The 18,833-nt window shown below is 40.7% G+C and overlaps 1 long non-coding RNA gene across 2 annotated transcripts in view; it reads right to left on the bottom strand.

Moving 5' to 3' along the window:
- The window catches only part of LOC114115026 (uncharacterized), a 245,082-nt gene that overhangs the window by 75,807 nt on the left and 150,442 nt on the right, over window positions 1-18,833 (bottom strand). The gene's annotated exons all lie outside the window — the stretch shown is intronic.

Here is an 18,833-nt window from a genome sequence, read left to right as displayed (position 1 = left end):
TCCTAAATGTCTAGATAAAATATTTTGAAAGAAATTTAACTTTTTTAAGCCAAACAATATATAACACATGTATAGCTTTCTCTCAGAAGAATCAAAGCATGCATATTTAAATCAGTATATTTGAATTTGAATTATGGGGTAACTTTGTGAATTGCTGACTGTAAATAGCTGAATAAAGGTCCAAATATATACTTTCAAATCATTCTTTTCACTCTTTCCAGGTAACTCCTACTCTTAGAACAGGAAACAGACATGGGAAAACATGCTAACGTCATTCATTCTCTTATCTTACTTTGTCATGTCTATTTCCTGTTCAAAAGAAAAGAACTTATCTAGAGAGTGAAAAGAACAATTTTAAAATAATATGTTTGGATCTGAATATGTAAAACCTTACAGATCATGTCTCCAGAGGACAGGCTGGTGATATGAGACTTTAGACATCCCAAGGGGGCAGCCGATGCTCCAATCTAGTCAACTTTGCCGTGTCAGAATGCAGATCCAGAGATGCCAGACTTTCCGATTTTTCAAAAGCTGAGATTCTAGATTTTTACATGAAACCCCTAGATTTTTAAATGCTGGAAATTTTAGTTTGGGTTTTGTTGTTGTTGTTGTTAGTGTGGTTTTTTGTTTGTTTTTCAGTTTTTCAATACTCTATAGGTAAAATAAAAACCTAAATGTGACCTCTGTTCTTCATTGCATCAAGGTGTGGTCAAACCTTAACAGAGATGAGCAGATGCCTGCATTTCTTTTCTTTCTCTTTCCAAAATTAACACCCACAATTCTTTCTTCCCTTCATGGGAACCAGATGTGGACTTGGCAAAGACATGGATTCCCCAAGAACTCCTTTCATACTCCAGCTGCAACCAAAATGATCAGCGCTTTCAGAACAATTTCAGGATGACATGTTTGATGAAGATTTGGAAGCACCAACTCACTGCTCCCTGGATAATATCCAGAACCACAAAGGGAGTGTTGTTGAACAGCTTCAGGGTGAGACAGCCATGTTGACTGGGACACGTGCAGAGGAACACAGGTCATCTAAAACTCGAGGAATTCAAGAAATGAAGCAACTGAACCTAAGGAAAAAACTATGCGGAAATAGGACCTGGGCCGGGGGCGGGGGGTGGGGGTGGGAGGGGCGTGTGGGGGGGGGGGCGGGTGGCGGCGGGGAAGGCCACAGCAGAAGGGAGGCCCTTCCGAATTCCTCAGCCCCCACTCTCCTCCTTAGCCCATCTCCCTAGGACTTTTAGCTGTGTGCACTGGCTTCTTTAGTCAATTGAGCACCGTAAACAGTCTCATGCAAGACACAAGGGACAAAATACATATATGTGTGAATTTCTAAGAGAAAGTGCTTGAGAAGAAATTTTTATGGAATGTGCTCAGAGAATTGGTTAGTCAGTAGAGATTTATGTAAATATTTTTAAAAGTATTCATAAGTGACTTAATCCACACAAGCAGACTTCCTTTTGCATTTTTCTCTCAGAACAGTGGAAGCTTTATTCACCAACTCCACGTGAAAGAAACATATTTTTTTTTCCTCTCGTGGTTAAGGATCTGTAGAATCATTTCCTTTCTACAATGCAAATTTGGTACATGACTTACCCACTTACTTCAGGTGGATGACAAACCACAATCATGAGAGGGGATGATGGGGCACTGCTCTGAGAAAGTGCTTTTCATCCTCTCAAAACATTCACAAGCATTAACCAATTAATGAGTGAGTGAAGTCAGCCTTTTTTTTAAAAAACAAATGAGAAAACTGAAGATATTTAAAAGCTTTCCCTACAAAGAGATTCACTGTCTGAGTCTGAATTAGAACTTGGACCTTCCTAACATTAGCAGTTCAGAGATTCAACTCATGTAAACATTTGAAAGGTCAGCTGTTCATCAAATACTTTTCCAACTACAGCAAATGTATCCTTATTAAGTTTCTTTTGCAAAAGTTCCAAGGTGCTGAACACTCATCCATTGCCACCAATAATTAACAATCCCAAACAACCTAAACACAGAGAATTTTTTGTTGGCATTTTGAAACTTCAGACTATCTTAGGAACAGAGTGTGTGGGAGTGGTTTTGGGCAAAAGGCAGGCTAGGAAAAAAGACATCAGCTGAAAAGTTTTCCCCGAGACTGGTCCTTCCCTGTTTCAAGTAGGTTTGCAGCAAGAAGAAAAGTGTTTGTTCTCTTTAAATAAAAACTTTGTGCTTCCTGGAAATGGGCAGAAAAGGAAAAACCAAGCAAAACAATATCACTTGGCCTAATATTTAGAAAATTCAACAAAACTTGGAGTCCTAAGTAGTCATCCTTATTCTAGCTAGTTAACTTTGATTCAAACATATCTCTCCACCCCAAGTTTAAAGATTTTTAAAATTTTCTTAACTACCATATATACTGTGAGCAATTTTCTTCTCATTTTTTCTACACTACTCAGTGGTAAAGAAATTGCCTGCCAATGCAGGAGACACAAGTTAAATCCCTAGTCCAGGAAAATCCTTCATGCTTCGGAGCAGCTAAACCTGTTCACGAAAGCTATTGAGATTGTGCTCTTGAGCCTACAAGCCGCAACGACGAAAGCCTGTGCACCTTAGAGCCTGTGTTCAGCAACGAGAGAAGCCACCGCAGTGAGAAGCCTGAACACCGCATCTGTAGAGTGGCCTGTGCAGCAACGGAGACCCAGCACAACCAAATAAATATATACACTTTTTTTTAATTCACAAATAATGAAAAGAGGACCCCAGTGAAATCATTTCTATTGAGAGGGTTTCAATCTCTACGTCAGACTCAAGATTAACATGAAATGACAGTAGACCTAAGTGCAAAAATAATTGGCCTTCTTGAAGAAAATCCTTGTGTCACTGAGTTAGAAAAATATTTTTTTAAACAAGACATAAAAGTGCAAAATAGAAAAAAATGGATAAAATGAAATGAATCAAAATGTGAAATGTTTGCTCTTCAAAGGGCACAATTAGGAAAATGAAAATGCAAGCCACAGATTATGAGAAAACATTTGCAAACCGTGTATTTAACAAAAGATTATATTAACAGTATTCTTTTTTTTGAAAAGATATATATATACATCAATAAAAAGGATACTCTAAATTTTTTAAATGAACAAAAGATGTGAACAATCACAGAAAATATTCAAATGGCCAACAGACCAAGAAAAGATGTTCAACATCACTAGTCATCAAGAAAATGCAAATTAAAGCCACAATGAGCTACTAGAATAGCTAATGTTAATAAGACTGACAATATCAAATAACATCAAGACAGAATCAACCAGAACTCTATCAACTCTAGTACATTGCTGCAGGGGATACAGAAGAGTATTCCAAGTACAGCCACCTGGAAAACAGCGTGGTGGGGTAGTATGAAGTTAAACATAGATTTACCATGCAGACCAGCACCCCTATTCCTACATATTTACCCAAGAGAAATAAAAGCAGATTTCCACAAAGACTTGACATTGAATATTCATAGCAGCACTATTTATAATAATCAAAACTGGAAACAACACAAATGTTCACCAACTAGGAATGGGTAAATAAGCACGGTATAGCTATAATATGAAGCACTCCATATCAATAAGAAAGAAAAATTGCTGATAAAAATAATGACACTGATAAATCTCAAAGGCTTTAGGCTAAGCAAAGCTATCCAGATACAACAGACTACCACATCATATGATCCCATTTATATGACATTCTGGAAGAGGTAAAACTATAGTGACAGAAAATAGATAACGGTTGCCTGGACCCAGGGATCAGAGAAGAAGATCAACTACAAAGAGCCACAAGGGTCCTTTCTAGGATGATGGAATTTTTCTATATCTTGACAGTGTGAGGATTTTGCAACTACCCATAATTACCAAAATTCATCCAACTATACACTCAAATGAGCAAGTTTATTATATCTCAGTTATATTTCAATAAAGCTAAAAAAGGAAACCTTGGAGAAGGCAATGGCACCCCACTCCAGTACTCTTACCTGGAAAATCCCATGGATGGAGGAGTCTGGTAGGCTGCAGTCCATGGGGTGCTAAGAGTCAGACACGACTAAGTGACTTCACTTTCACTTTTCACTTTCATGCATTGGAGAAGGAAATGGCAACCCACTCCAGTGTTCTTGCCTGGAGAATCCCAGGGATGGGGGAGCCTGGTGGGCTGCCATCTATGGGGTCGCACAGAGTTGGACACGACTGAAGCGACTTAGCAGCAGCAGCAGCAGCAGCAGCAGAAGCAACTTAGCAGCAGCAAAAAACGAAACCTCAGTGTTAGGAAATCTTTATTTATTCCTGCTGTTTGACAAAATCTTGCTCTTAGAAATAATCTGAATACTGATCATCACATTCATAGTACTTAGATCTGAGGTTTCCTTTCAGAAGGCACTCACTAGCCATTTCATGTCTATGATTTGTTTTAATATTGTTTTGAGATAACAAGATACCTCAGAAACTGAGCAATGATTTGACTTGCTTACTTATCATCTTCAGAACATTATTTTCTGAAGAAGACCTTACCTAAAGTCAATGTATTCACAATATAATGAAATTCAGCAAGCTTTTGTTTGGGGTCTGCTAAGTTTTGAATTCCGGAACCATACTGCCTAGGTTCAAATTACAAGTCTACGACTTAGCAGCATGACCTTGGATGTTACTTAACCCTCTGTGTTTCAGTTCCTTATCTATAAAATGGAGATAATAGCAGCATCTACCTCATAGGCTTGTTCTGAGGATTAAATGAGTTAATCCATTAAAAGTGCTTAGAACAGGGTGTAGCACATAAACAAACACCCTGCCTTCACAATTATTATATGCAAGGTGCTAAAACTACGAGGGTAAGAAGGAGTTTGTTTCCATGGTTGCTGTGTGCTTGTCTTGATGAGCTCACAGTTCAGCGAAAAGACAGAGAACAAATTAATAATACATAATAAAAAGGGACACAGAGACATCTTTAATTACTATGAGAATGTGGATGTGTGAGCAATCCATGAAGGAATTAAAGGAAGCTCTTGAAGGACCGCTACAAGCAGAAAGCTTTGGGAAAAAAAGGGTGGGGGGGGGGGGGTCTCCAGACATCCCCCCGAAGAAAGTAGTACAAACAGTAGCTGTGGTCAAGCACTGAGGTCTGCTAAATGCTGCGCGCTGTGCTGTAAATCTGACACAGGCCATTTCTCTTGTAATTGTTGCAATAACTCCATAAGCCAGGTACTACAGTACCCATTTTACACTTGAGGAAACAGATTATGATCATTTCTCCAAGGTTACCAACCTAGTGCATGCCTTAAGCTAAAATCCAAACACAGCTTTTCAGACTCTGAAACCTGCTCAGAGAGAGGGAAAAAACAAAAAACAAAAACAAAAAAAAAAACACTGCAGCAAAGACTCAGGTGTCAAAGCTCACAGAATCTTAGGAAAGAGCAAAGAGCTCAGTGTAACACAGGTAGAGAACACAGATCAAACAAGGAAGCTGAGCACTTAGAGGTACTGCCACTGGTTATCATGTCTCAGACAAGGAAATCCATTACTACTCTCAGACAGGATGTTTTCAAGGCTGACTTGCCAGTGGCTCAGATGGTAAAGAATCTGCCTGTAACGTGGGAGATTGGGGTTCAATCCCTGGGTCAGAAAGATCCCCTGGAGAAGGAACTGGCAACCCACTCCAATATTCTGGCCTGGAGAATCCCAGGGACAGAGGAGCCTGGCGGGCTAGAGTCCAGGGGGGTCACAAAGAGTCGGACACGACTGAGCAAATAACACGCACACTGCTTCAGTAGACTTAGTAAGCATTTACTTTGCCAGATTTTGATATCAGTGGCAAAAATTTCTTAAAGTGTGTTCCAGTGACGACCTGTGCCAAACCCCCCTGGGAAATGTATTAGAAATACAGCTTTGCTAAGTACCCCAGAAGCCTAAGGAATGAGAACCTGTTTGGTCTGGGTCTTGAACTTGCCTGGTTAACAATTTCCACAGGTGTTTCTCATGCATAACAAAGTTTGAGAAGCCCTAGAACTGTAGATTTACTGCTCAGAACCCAGCCTCTCAGTTCTCCCAGAGCCAAGTTCTCAAACTTGAGCGTGTGCATTCAAGTCACCTGGGAATCCTTCTAACATCCAGTCGACTGGAGGGGCGACAAGGGGCCCCGAGACTCCGCCAGTTGTTGCAGATGTCCCTGGTTCCCAGAGCACAGCAGAGTCACAGGGTTGCAGAACTACCTTCGGGATTTCTCTTCCCTTTCTCCCCTCCCTCCTGCTCTTGCACTCACCTCCAGACTACTCTTCCTTGCCTAGGTTTACTGCACCTTAAACAACGTTCTGTTTATTGACCATCTAAAAACGGTGTACCTTTGCCGAGAGGTCATGGTCAAACTGTTTTTATTTTCATATGGTAGTTATTGAAAAACAGTACTTTTAATTTAAAAAAAAATGTTTCTTCGATGTCTGGAATTGTTCACTGACATTCTAGGAAGACCTATGGAGTCTGACTTGCAGTACATCAAACAGATTTCATGACGACAGAGGGTATGGAAAACTGACCTTATCTTGTGTTACAATGCAGGTACAATAGTTAGTCATGGGGTCCTATTAACATTTTTCATATGTGCCTTTAAATAAAATAATGAAACGTGAAGGACTGCAGTCTCTGCAGTCATTAAGGATTGACTCAGGAAGACTCTTAGTCAGAATGAATCTCCTTATTCAGAGCTTCAGGAACCTGAGCCCTCTGGTCTCCTGTGCAGACATGCTCTGGAAGCCTCTCCTTGCTGGCACTCCTGCGGGGAAGGAGCCATGTGAAGCTGCCTGCCAATGCTGCAGCTCCCTGGCACCAGCAATGGCAAAAGCCGCTCTGGCTGAAAGGCGTCTTTTGCACTCGGGGTGAGGACGGCTATTTTAGAAAATGGCTTTTTTCAGTTCCTAATGCTATTTTTCTATGTGTTATCGTATTTTCAGAGCACTAATCCTTAATCCTTATGGAGAAGATCCTTTGTAAGACCTCACTTTGTATTTTTGCAGTGCCTCTTCTAATGGGCTCTCCTAAGTCTTTCCTAATGTGTCCATTAACTTGGACTGGTTCTTAGCTTTGTAACTCAGATGGTTACTTTATCTCTGTGGTTAAATCTCTCCTGTTTGTTGTTCCCACTTAATTTGGATGAATTAAATAGGCACTTTCATAAAGGTGCTACATTACCAGCTCTCTATAAAATAGACAGGCCTGCATGCTGAGAATTCTCTGGAGACAATCATCTTATTCAGTTGGCTGTACGGAAAATAAGTTTTGGTATGAAATCTCATATCTTTGTCCTGAATTCTTAGTTTTAAGACTACAAAGCAACTAGAAATCAAATTATTAACACAGTTATTAAAGAACACGCTATCAATAGAGACAAATCAATACTTTGAAAACTAAAATAAAGACTCTTTTTAGTACTAGACAAGCCCTTCTAGATGGAGTTAAACATCTAGGCTCATGGGAAAAGACAAAGGGGATTCTAGGCAAATTTGGGAAATAAATATAGTTCAGCACTGAGGCCCTCCTATCTCCTCTTTCTCCTTCTCTCCTTACCCTTCACCCTGGTGTCTCATTTATTTAATAGCTTTTCTCAAATACAAACTATGCATCATATACTGTCAGGCTCTAGAGATGTAACTTTAAATAAATCAAATACAGTTCCTGCTCTCACAAAACTTATCACCCAATGGGAAATACAGGAAAAGCTAATGCAATATGGGCTTCTCAGTTGGCCCAGTGGTAAAGAATCCACCTGCCTGTGTAGGAGACACAGGTTTGATTCCTGGTTAAGGAAGATCCCCTCGAATAGGAAATGGCAACCCACTCCAGTATTCTTGCTGGGAAAATCCCATGGACAGAGGAGCCTGGCAGGCCACAGTCCATGGGGTTGCAGAGTCAGACACAACTGGGCAACTGCGCGCACACACACAATGACAAGGTAGCGTGTTCCATTCTTGATTTAAAGTGGTCATCAAGCGATCCCTGCCATGATTTGCTGTTTCCTGTCACTAGCAGGTTTGGATCTGCAAGGCTAGTACTACTTCTTCTTCCTGGACAGGATTCCTATGCCTTCAATTTGCATTGTTGACAGTAGAGGACACAGTAGAGTCTGGATCATGTCATGTATTCCAGCTGGCTTTCCCTCGGACAAGTTTCTCAGGATATTTAGCGCACATTTGAGTCAATTTTTATATAAAAGAAGCTTTTACTAAACTAAAAACATAAATAAGAAGCTACTCATTAGCATTGCTAATTATAAACAATGTAAAATATTCTTAAAACTACACAAAATAAGATCACACAAATAAGTTGGAACCTTCCATCACATGACTCTTTGATACCTGTCACTACTTGCTTAATTTAATTCAGTGTTGCCTCTCACACCCAAAATTTCTCCCTATCTTAATTTTTAGAATTGGAAACACTTAGGCTATACTCATCTGATTGAGCTTCCCTGGTGGCTCAGAAGGTAAAGAAAACACCTGCAGTGCCAAAGACCTGGGTTCTATCCCTGGGTTGGGAAGATCCCCTGAAGGAGGGCATGGCAACCCACTCCAGTATTCTTCCCTAGAGAATCCCCATGGACAGAGGAGCCCAGCAGGCTACAGTCCATGGGGTCGCAAAGAGTCAGACATGACTGAGCGACTAAGCACATCTGATTGTGCTCTGGGGATATTCGGTGAAATCTTAACTTCTCAACCTGCTTTCTGAGATCAGACATAGATAGGATCCAACTTTTTAAACATCTTCTTCTTAATTACCTAGGCAGAAGCCCCATTTGCTCTTTCCTACCATCCCCCGAAACTATCTTTTTTTTTTTCCCCCATCAGCTTTCCCACCTGAAGAACCCTCCTTCTTCACAGTTGCCCTCTCTTTCCTATTCTGGCCAGATTCACTGCGCCTCAGCTACAGTAAAAAGAACAGGAGATTTATGTTATATGAATGCAAGGAAATTACCTAGGGAGAATCTCCTTGAATCAGGAAAAACCATGACCTTGGATAAATCCTCCAGGTAATTCATTCTGCAATTCTTTCTGAACAGCCCTATTTGTTTGAAGGGTGTTTTTATATAATGGCTTAAGATGAATATAATTTGTGTATTCACATTTTACTTTATCAGAGGATTATCTTTATTGATTGACTGTTAAAGGACATTTCCTACTTAAAAGAACTTGAGATGAATTGCACAAAAAGCCACAGACATAATCAAACCATAAAGATTTAAAAAAAAAAAAAAAGTAGAAAGAGAGAGCAAAGCTGATACTTTGACCCCTAGAACCAGCCTTTCCTCATCCCACTGTAATTTGAGGCAATCTAGACCATCTACAACACTGGATAGTATTTATTTGGTGTTGTCTCACCCTCCCCCTTTACCATACTGTGAGTTCTTTGAGAATTAGAGAGGTGTCTTGGCCAACTTTTGTATTCACAGAGCCTTGGCAAAAAGCTGGATACAGGCTGGATTTTCAATAACAGTGTGTTGAATTTGTTCTGAATTTCTAAATTTCCACTCTACTTCTTTTAAGAGCTGTGCTTTTTTTTCTATTTAATATTTTCATATGTAAATGTAAATATACTAAAATATCAGAACCATTCCAAAACACAGTTACATGTGGTTTTGCTTCCTATAACATTAAGAAGTTAGTTTGAAAAGAATTAAGATATGATTCTTCCCCCAAGCAATTTGTATTTTTAAAGGCTGGAAGGGACTACTCTCTCTTTTCCGTATCCTCCGTCAGTTTTGCTGCCCCCTGAGTGTCCTGAAGTAACCCCGACATCCACCAGACAACCTAAAAACATAGATGTGAGAAGAAAATGATTAAACCGCTCTCACACCTGCCCTCCCCCTACTCTTGCCGCCATCATCCTTAACTCTTCTTAGATAGGAACGCTGCCACCTCTACTACTCAGAAAATCATAATAAAGAAGATCTGATTTTTTAAGTCCAAAAAATTTTCAGTCCCTCATAGAGGATGGCTGACCACTGTCAAATCTGTAAATTTTACCACATACAATTTACCTTAGAGCCTTATCAACATTTCCTAGAAGATTCCAGATCACCAGAATAAAATTATGTACTTTTAATTATACAGTTTTGCTTTTGAAATGTAAAAAAATTAATAAATAAAAGTAATTACATAATTACTATTTATTATATTTATCATTTACTAATTCAAACATCACTAGCATCTGTATTTTGCCAAGTATGTTATAAAATGTCATAATTCCCAATCCCTGATGATCTCTTTAAACTTTAAAACATCTAAAAATATTTCTATCCTCCAAATCTTTATATTTTCTATTAAACCACAATTATTTATTTTGTGTCCATTTCTGATAGTGAATTTCGCCCCTAGACCAATGCCTGGCACAAAATGGTACTAATTAAATATTTCCTAAGAGAGGGCAACTGTGAAGAACAAGGATTCTTCAGGTGGGAAGGCTGGTGGAAAACAAAAAGGTAGTTTTGGGGGATAACAGGAGAGAGAAAATGGGGTTTCTATCTGGGTAATTAGGAAGGAAATATTTTAAAAGCTGGATCCTCTGTCTCCTGTGTCCTCAGTTCAGTTCAGTTCAGTCGCTCAGTCGTGTCCGGCTCTTTGCGACCCCATGGACTGCAGCACGCCAGGCCTCACTGTCCATCAGCAACTCCCAGAGGTTGCTCAAACTCATGTCCTTTGAGTCAGTGATGCCATCCAACCATCTCATCCTCTTTCATCCCCTTCTCCTCCTGCCTTCAATCTTTCCCAGCATCAGTCTTTTCCAATGAGTCAGCTCTTTGCATCAGATGGCCAAATTATTGGAGTTTCAGCTTCAGCATCAGTCCTTGCAATGAATATTCAGGACTGATTTCCTTTAGGATTAACTGGTTGGATCTCCTTGCAGACCAAGGGGCTCTCAAGAGTCTTCTCCAACACCACAGTTCAAAAGCATCAATTCTTCAACACTCTAGCTTTCTTTATAGTCCAACTCTCACATCCATACATGACCACTGGAAAAACCATAGCTTTGACTAGATGGACCTTTGTTGGCAAAGTAATGTCTCTGCTTTTGAATATGCTGTCTAGGTTGGTCACAGTTTTTCTTCCAAGGAGCAAGCATCTTTTAATTTCATGGCTGCAGTCACCATCTGCAGTGATTTTGGAGCCCAAAACCTAAAGTCACTGTTTCCCCACCTATTTGCCATGAAGTGATGGGACCAGATGCCATGATCTTCATGTTTTGAAAGTTGAGTTTTAAGCCAGCTTTTTCATTCTCCTCTTTTACTTTCATCAAGAGGCTCTTTAGTTCCTCTTCACTTTCTGCCATAAGAATGGCGTCATCTGCATATCTGAGGTTATTGATATTTCTCCCAGCAATCTTGATTCCAGCTTGTGCTTCATCCATCCTGGCATTTTGTATGATATACTCTGCATATAAGTTAAATAAGCAGGGTGACAATATAAAGCCTTGACATACTCCTTTCCCAATTTGGAACCAGTCTGTTGTTCCACGTCCTGTTCTAACTGTTGCTTCTTGGCCTACACACAGATCTCTCAAGAGGCAGGTCAGGTGGTCTGGTATTCCCATCTCTTGAAGAATGTTCAGTGTCTTGTGTCCTGCTCTTTCTCCTCTCATCACGATTTCCATATCCTCAGCACCGGCTGGGGGCAAAAAGAGGCAGCAGCCTACCACTAAGCCTCCCACAATAGATGGGCAGTTTCCTGAGGAGATCTTATTTATTTTTGTAAAATAATGAAGCAAAACATAGAAAATTCTAGGTTATGAGTGAGAACACATAAGCAGCTGCATTCTGAGATTCATTGTATTAGCATGTTCCTGAAGGGAGAATCAGGGGAAGCAAGTAGAAACTCCAAGATAGGCTTTCCGTTACCCTCCATCTAGTGTGTAGCCTTTTAAAAATGGCATTTGGTGGAAGCAACTAAATGAGAAAAGAATTTGGAAAAGGCTGAAGTAGAGGCAGAAGGATGGATTGAGTGACTGGAAATTAAAGACAGACATATAGATCAATGGAACAAAATAGAAAGCCCAGAGATAAATCCACACACATATGGACACCTTATCTTTGACAAAGGAGGCAAGAATATACAATGGAGTAAAGACAATCTCTTTAACAAGTGGTGCTGGGAAAACTGGTCAACCACTTGTAAAAGAATGAAACTAGATCACTTTCTAACACCGCACACAAAAATAAACTCAAAATGGATTAAAGATCTAAATGTAAGATCAGAAACTATAAAACTCCTAGAGGAGAACATAGGCAAAACACTCTCAGACATAAATCACAGCAGGATCCTCTATGATCCACCTCCCAGAATGCTGGAAATAAAAGCAAAAATAAACAAATGGGATCTAATTAAAATTAAAAGCTTCTGCACAACAAAGGAAAATATAAGCAAGGTGAAAAGACAGCCTTCTGAATGGGAGAAAATAATAGCAAATGAAGCAACTGACAAACAACTAATCTCAAAAATATTCAAGCAACTTATGCAGCTCAATTCCAGAAAAATAAACGACCCAATCAAAAAATGGGCCAAAGAACTAAATAGACATTTCTCCAAAGAAGACATACGGATGGCTAACAAACACATGAAAAGATGCTCAACATCACTCATTATTAGAGAAATGCAAATCAAAACCACAATGAGGTACCACTTCACACCAGTCAGAATGGCTGCGATCCAAAAATCTGCAAGCAATAAATGCTGGAGAGGGTGTGGAGAAAAGGGAACCCTCCTACACTGTTGGTGGGAATGCAAACTAGTACAGCCACTATGGAGAACAGTGTGGAGATTCCTTTAAAAATTGCAAATAGAACTACCTTATGACCCAGCAATCCCACTTCTGGGCATACACACCGAGGAAACCAGAATTGAAAGAGACACATGTACCCCAATGTTCATCGCAGCACTGTTTATAATAGCCAGGACATGGAAACAACCTAGATGTCCATCAGCAGATGAATGGATAAGAAAGCTGTGGTACATATACACAATGGAGTATTACTCAGCGGTTAAAAAGAATTCATTTGAATCAGTTCTGATGAGATGGATGAAACTGGAGCCGATTATACAGAGTGAAGTAAGCCAGAAAGAAAAACACCAATACAGTATACTAACACATATATATGGAATTTAGGAAGATGGCAATGACGACCCTGTATGCAAGACAGGGAAAGAGACACAGATGTGTATAATGGACTTTTGGACTCAGAGGGAGAGGGAGAGGGTGGGATGATTTGGGAGAATGACATTCTAACATGTATACTATCATGTGAATTGAATCGCCAGTCTATGTCTGACGCAGGATGCAGCATGCTTGGGGCTGGTGCATGGGGATGACCCAGAGAGATGTTAAGGGGAGGGAGGTGGGAGGGGGGGGTCATGTTTGGGAATGCATGTAAGAATTAAAGATTTTAAAATTTAAAAAATAAAAAACTAAAAAAATAAAAAATAAAACCTATGAATTTGGAGGAACTTGGTCAGTTCAGTCCAGAAAAAGAGAACAATTGACGAGAACAAATTGTGATCAATGAGGCTGGTTGGGCGAGATATTTGCAGGGTCCCCCAGAACCCAGTTCACACTGCTAGGGGACAGGGGAGGATAAGCAGCTGGGAACTCATGTGCTGGGCAGAGCAATGGCCAAAGCGTGTGGTGAACACAACTTCATAGAGCAGACAAAATCTGTGATTGAGCAGGCAACAGTTTCATGAGTCCAAGGAAGCCAAAAACAACAAGATGACACCAGCTTACACTTAAGCACTTTTAAAGTATTTTACGTGCGTTGTCTTATTTAATTCTTACGACTCGGTGAGGTAGATACTATAATTTCTCCACTTTTTACAAACAAAGAGACCAAGATGAAGAAACTAAATGGTTCGGTGACTTGCCCAAGCTCTTCCAGCTAGAAGGGGCTCGGGCCAAGCTTCTAATGCAAGGTGGTTTAAGTCTGGAGATGAACTGTCAGCCTCACAGGACCCTCCACTCCACGCACAGTAGGATCAGTCAGTAGGGAATCCAGAGAGCAGGCCATAGGAGGGAAGAGGCAAGAGCTAGGCAGAAAGGTAGGGGGCTGGGCCAGTGGATAAGGCTCAAGGTAGGCTGAAGACCCACGGAAGAACTGGAGAGTTAGGCTGGTAAACTGAGGCAGAAGCCAGCATGTCAGAGGAAGGACAGGCTCCAACAGAGAGGTCACAGGGCACTCACATCTGGCACATGAGATACGTGCATGTGGCAGAACTCATGCCAGGCCCAGGAAATTAAGGCTAAGGCTACTTCCAGCCCTGGGCAAGACTGTGACAATGAAGAGGTTAATCCTGCAGCAGGGGGCCTGGGAAGATGGGCTGACCAGACACTGCTACCCCTCATGCAGTCCACCTGCCCATGCCTCAGAAACTCAAGGTGACTTTAGAAGGCCTGTCCTACCTTGAAATCCCAGTGAAGACCTTGGTGATGCCATGAACTTTGTAGAAAGCACAACAAATTCAGTAAGGGCTAATCACAGAATTAAAGCAGAGCCCTGCACAGCCACCCCCCACCCCATATAAAACATTACATTTGTAGACAGGTGAGTGAATTGTTAAAGCTCAAAGAGCTTCCCCATTCATTCAAGATGAATCATCCCTTTGGAAAAACTCAATTACTTAGATCAAAGGCACCTAGGATCATTTATAAAGCTTCTAGAATTTTTCCCTGGGTCCTGTCCCAAATTTAAAGGATCAAAATATCAGGTGGTAAGGCACAGGAAATTGTGGTTTCCTTAAGTGTCCTGGATAATTGTGGTGATCTGTGTGACTCATCTACATGAACCCATGCAAAACACTGCCAACAGGAGTCCATTGATGGGAATATTCCCCAAGAGCTGCATCCTTCTGCCATCTCTGATGGAGGCTCATGACACTGGTCTGCTCAGAGCATGGGTGTGAGGTTCTTATCCGATGTTACCTGACCAGGTACTTTAGGGATCTGTTGGACCAAAGCAGGCACAGCCCTGTTCGATGACAGAGGCCATCTTGCTTCAGACACTTCTGCTGCAGATGGTAATGGAATAGGGTCTTAACGCCAGAGTCTTCAAACAAAATGACCTGAGAATGACAAGACCAGTTCAGTTCAGTTCAGGCGCTCAGTCGTGTCTGACTCTTTGCGACCCCATGAATCACAGCATGCCAGGCCTCCCTGTCCATCACCATCTCCCGGAGTTCACTCACACTCACGTCCATCAAGTCGCTGATGCCACCCAGCCATCCTATCCTCTGTCGTCCCCTTCTCCTCCTGCCCCCAATCCCTCCCAGCATCAGACTCTTTACCAATGAGTCAACTCTTCACATGAGGTGACCAAAGTACTGGAGTTTCAGCTTTAGCATCACTCCTTCCAAAAGAAATCCCAGGGCTGATCTCCTTCAGAATGGACTGGTTGGATCTCCTTGCAGTCCAAGGGACTCTCAAGAGTCTTCTCCAACACCACAGTTCAAAAGCATCAAGTCTTTGGTGCTCAGCTTTCTTCACAGTCCAACTCTCACATCCATACCTGACCACTGGAAAACCATAGCCTTGACTAGATGGACCTTTGTTGGCAATGTCTCTGCTTTTCAATATGCTATCGAGTTTGGTCATAACTTTCCTTGCAAGGAGTAAGCGTCTTTTAATTTCATGGCTGCAGTCACCATCTGCAGTGATTTTGGAGCCCAAAAAAATAAAGTCTGACACTGTTTCCACTCTTTCCCTATCTATTTCCCATAAAGTGATGGGACCAGATGCCATGATCTTCGTTTTCTGAATGTTGAGCTTTAAGCCAACTGTTTCACTCTCCTCTTCCACTTTCATCAAGAGGCTTTTTAGTTCCTCTTCACTTTCTGCCATAAGGGTGGTGTCATCTGCATATCTGAGGTTATTGATATTTCTCCTGGCAATCTTGATTCCAGCTTGTGTTTCTTCCAGCCCAACATTTCTCATGATGTACTCTGCATAGAAGTTAAATAAGCAGGGTGACAATACACAGCCTTGATGTACTCCTTTTCCTATTTGGAACCAGTCTGTTGTTCCATGTTGGGTTCTAACTGTTGCTTCCTGACCTGCATACAGATTTCTCAAGAGGCAAGTCAGGTGTCTGGTATGCCCATCTCTTTCAGAATTTTCCACAGTTTAAAGTCAAAGGCTTTTCCACAGTCAAAGGCTTTGACATAGCCAATAAAGCAGAAATAGATGACAAGATCAGCCATGGATAAATAGGAAACAGATTACTAAGTGGTTAAAGGAAATGGAAGCAATGCCATAGTACTGCACAGAGGCATGTTTGGGCAGGGAGTGAGAGTGTCTCTTTCCTAAAGTTATGACCATTGTTCAGAGGGAATTATTAGGCCAATGGCTTGGTTCTGTTCTAACACCTTCAACTTGTTCTATCACCTTCCTTTGTACTCATTTGTGTGGAGGGCTCATTTTAAGCTCTGGTTTCTTTAAAGAATAATAGCTAATTTTTGCCAAATCTATAAAATGTTGGACTTTGTGCTAAACTGTTTACAAGCAATTTATTTAATGAGCAATTTTAGGTCCCTAGGATGACTTGAGCTACAAAGAGGTCTCTGATGATTTACTCTAAGAACCCCAAAGCTTCTTTATCTTATCTTCCAGTACCTATGGAAGTTTCCTATATAGTAGTTGGCAGGAAGGTATTCCTATCTCCATTTAGGGCAGCTTCATGGGAGATTTATTTAAATAACATCCCCCCAAAGATGAATTTACTGACACTAAGGTTAGGTCTTTCTTTGTGACCTGAGTGTCACGTACTCCAATCTTCTTCTATGTGAATAGCTGCTGTTTACACAATCAACTCAACTGGCTTGTGTAGCGGCCAAAACAAACAGGAAGATGGCCACAAAGTTGGTCAGCTTTGTCACCATCTGCTTTTTTTTGTTATTTAAACACAGTCTAAATGCTAAACAGTAGAATGAATAATAAAAAGAAGTTGGACTCTCTTTAGGGGTTTAATACAATGTGATTCTTTCCCCAAGGATGTTTTTAATGGATCCATATCAAGAAGATAGGGGCAAGGTAGAAAGTATGAGCATAAGCTGGCCTTCTCAAGGTCTCCTCCAGTCAAGGAATGCAATGATTATATCACATGCAGAAAAAAATCCAACCTAATTTTTCCTTGGTACCTAGGATATCTTCTTGGAATTTAAAAGGAGTGATGTTGATGATTTGCACATATTCAAGGAAAGGACATGTCACTTTTCATGGAACTCTATTTTGGAGTAACGCATGGGCAAAAGACAAGCTGATCAAGAAAGCCTAATGAGGTGAGAAAAAAAAAAATAATGAGTAAACTCATAGAAAACCACATCAAGTATATTTCCAAACCAGCATTTCCTTCAGCCATGTGGTGACATTTTTCTCAGAATGCTGCCCTTGTAAAAATGGCTGACCCAAGACGTAGCCTAAACTAGCCACTTCACCCTCCCCATGCCCAAACACCTTGGCTTTGAGCCAGACCCCCAAAGAGCAGGTAGAAGTTACCATGCCAGACAGCTAAATATAGTGAGAGAAATGGAATACCCAGTTTTTCCCAAGTCAAGCAGGACCTCAAAAAAAGCAAAACAAGGCTTTGGATTTGTTGGATAATTTAGACAGCTGTAAGGATGACTCTTGTAGCATAATTAGTTCCCAGGAGCTAATAGCTGGTGGAAAGAAATATACAACCCTCTGAATTACTTGTTGTAATAGACAAGTCCAAACAATCCATAAAGAACCGGTGTCACATAATTGAAAAATAAAACATGTAAACAAGCTGGCAGCTTCTGTGAGCCTGACTTCCTGCCCATGCTCTCCACAGCAGAGTGAAAAATCTAGGATTTAAAGTCAGAGAGCAGGTTTAACACCCATCTCATTTTAGTTCTCTCAGTATCATTTCTCAGCCTTTCTCGGTATCGTTGTCTGTAAAATGAGAATGATAACTACAGCGAGGATTAAGTAATAGCAAGAATAAATATGTGTACTATGTAAATGTTTGCTGGCATTAGGAAAACCTGTAGCACCGTCCTCTTCTATTGCGCCTACTTTGCAGTCTCTCTCAGGATGAAGGGGATATGGCAGTGTTAGAAAGAGATGTCTCCCGGACCAGAAAAAAAGTATCATTCTGTTATGTAAGATCTTCAGGCCTCTGTGCACTACATATTTTTTTAACTTCATCAGTCTCCTAGTGAGTATATCCAAGATCCCTCAACTGACTCCTTAGTTATATATGTAAATTCAACCGTTTCTTATGCCCCCTTCAATACCAAATCCTTTGGGAACTCATTGGGCATAGAGGGTGGATCAATGTGACTAAATTATTAGTCAGAGAACAAACATCCCAGGTAAGTAATGTTGTTTTCTCCCATAGATTAAACACATTCTCACCTGCAGCGAACTAATGGGCTCCAGGGATCTTTCTGTATATATTTAACCATGAGATACCTAAGTGGCAAAGTCAACAATAATCAGAGGGCGGGTGCAAGGAACCAAGAACCTTTTTACAAATATTATTTTTCCTTAAGGGAAATGAGACACGCCTTTAACATAACAGCTCTGTAACCTGAAACAAGAAGCAAAGAGATGTAGGGAGAGAAAGACTGGCCAATAGGAATAGGATCTGTTAGAGCAAATCAGCTCAAACTCTAATCTTGGCAAGAAAAGAAATTCAGGAACACAAACTTTTCTGAGCTTGGTGACCCAGGATAAAACCCCTGGACCCAACTTTGAACAATTTCTTCTCTCGACCTACCAAATCGATACCCCGGTGGTTATCCCTTTGAGAGCCTGTATATTTTCTTCTTATTGTCCACTTCTACT

Source organism: Ovis aries, chromosome 5 (assembly GCF_016772045.2).
Source record: "Ovis aries strain OAR_USU_Benz2616 breed Rambouillet chromosome 5, ARS-UI_Ramb_v3.0, whole genome shotgun sequence".
Classification (NCBI taxonomy): domain Eukaryota; kingdom Metazoa; phylum Chordata; class Mammalia; order Artiodactyla; family Bovidae; genus Ovis; species Ovis aries.
Note: the sequence above shows the minus strand (reverse complement) of the source record. Positions and strands in the feature narration are given on the sequence as shown.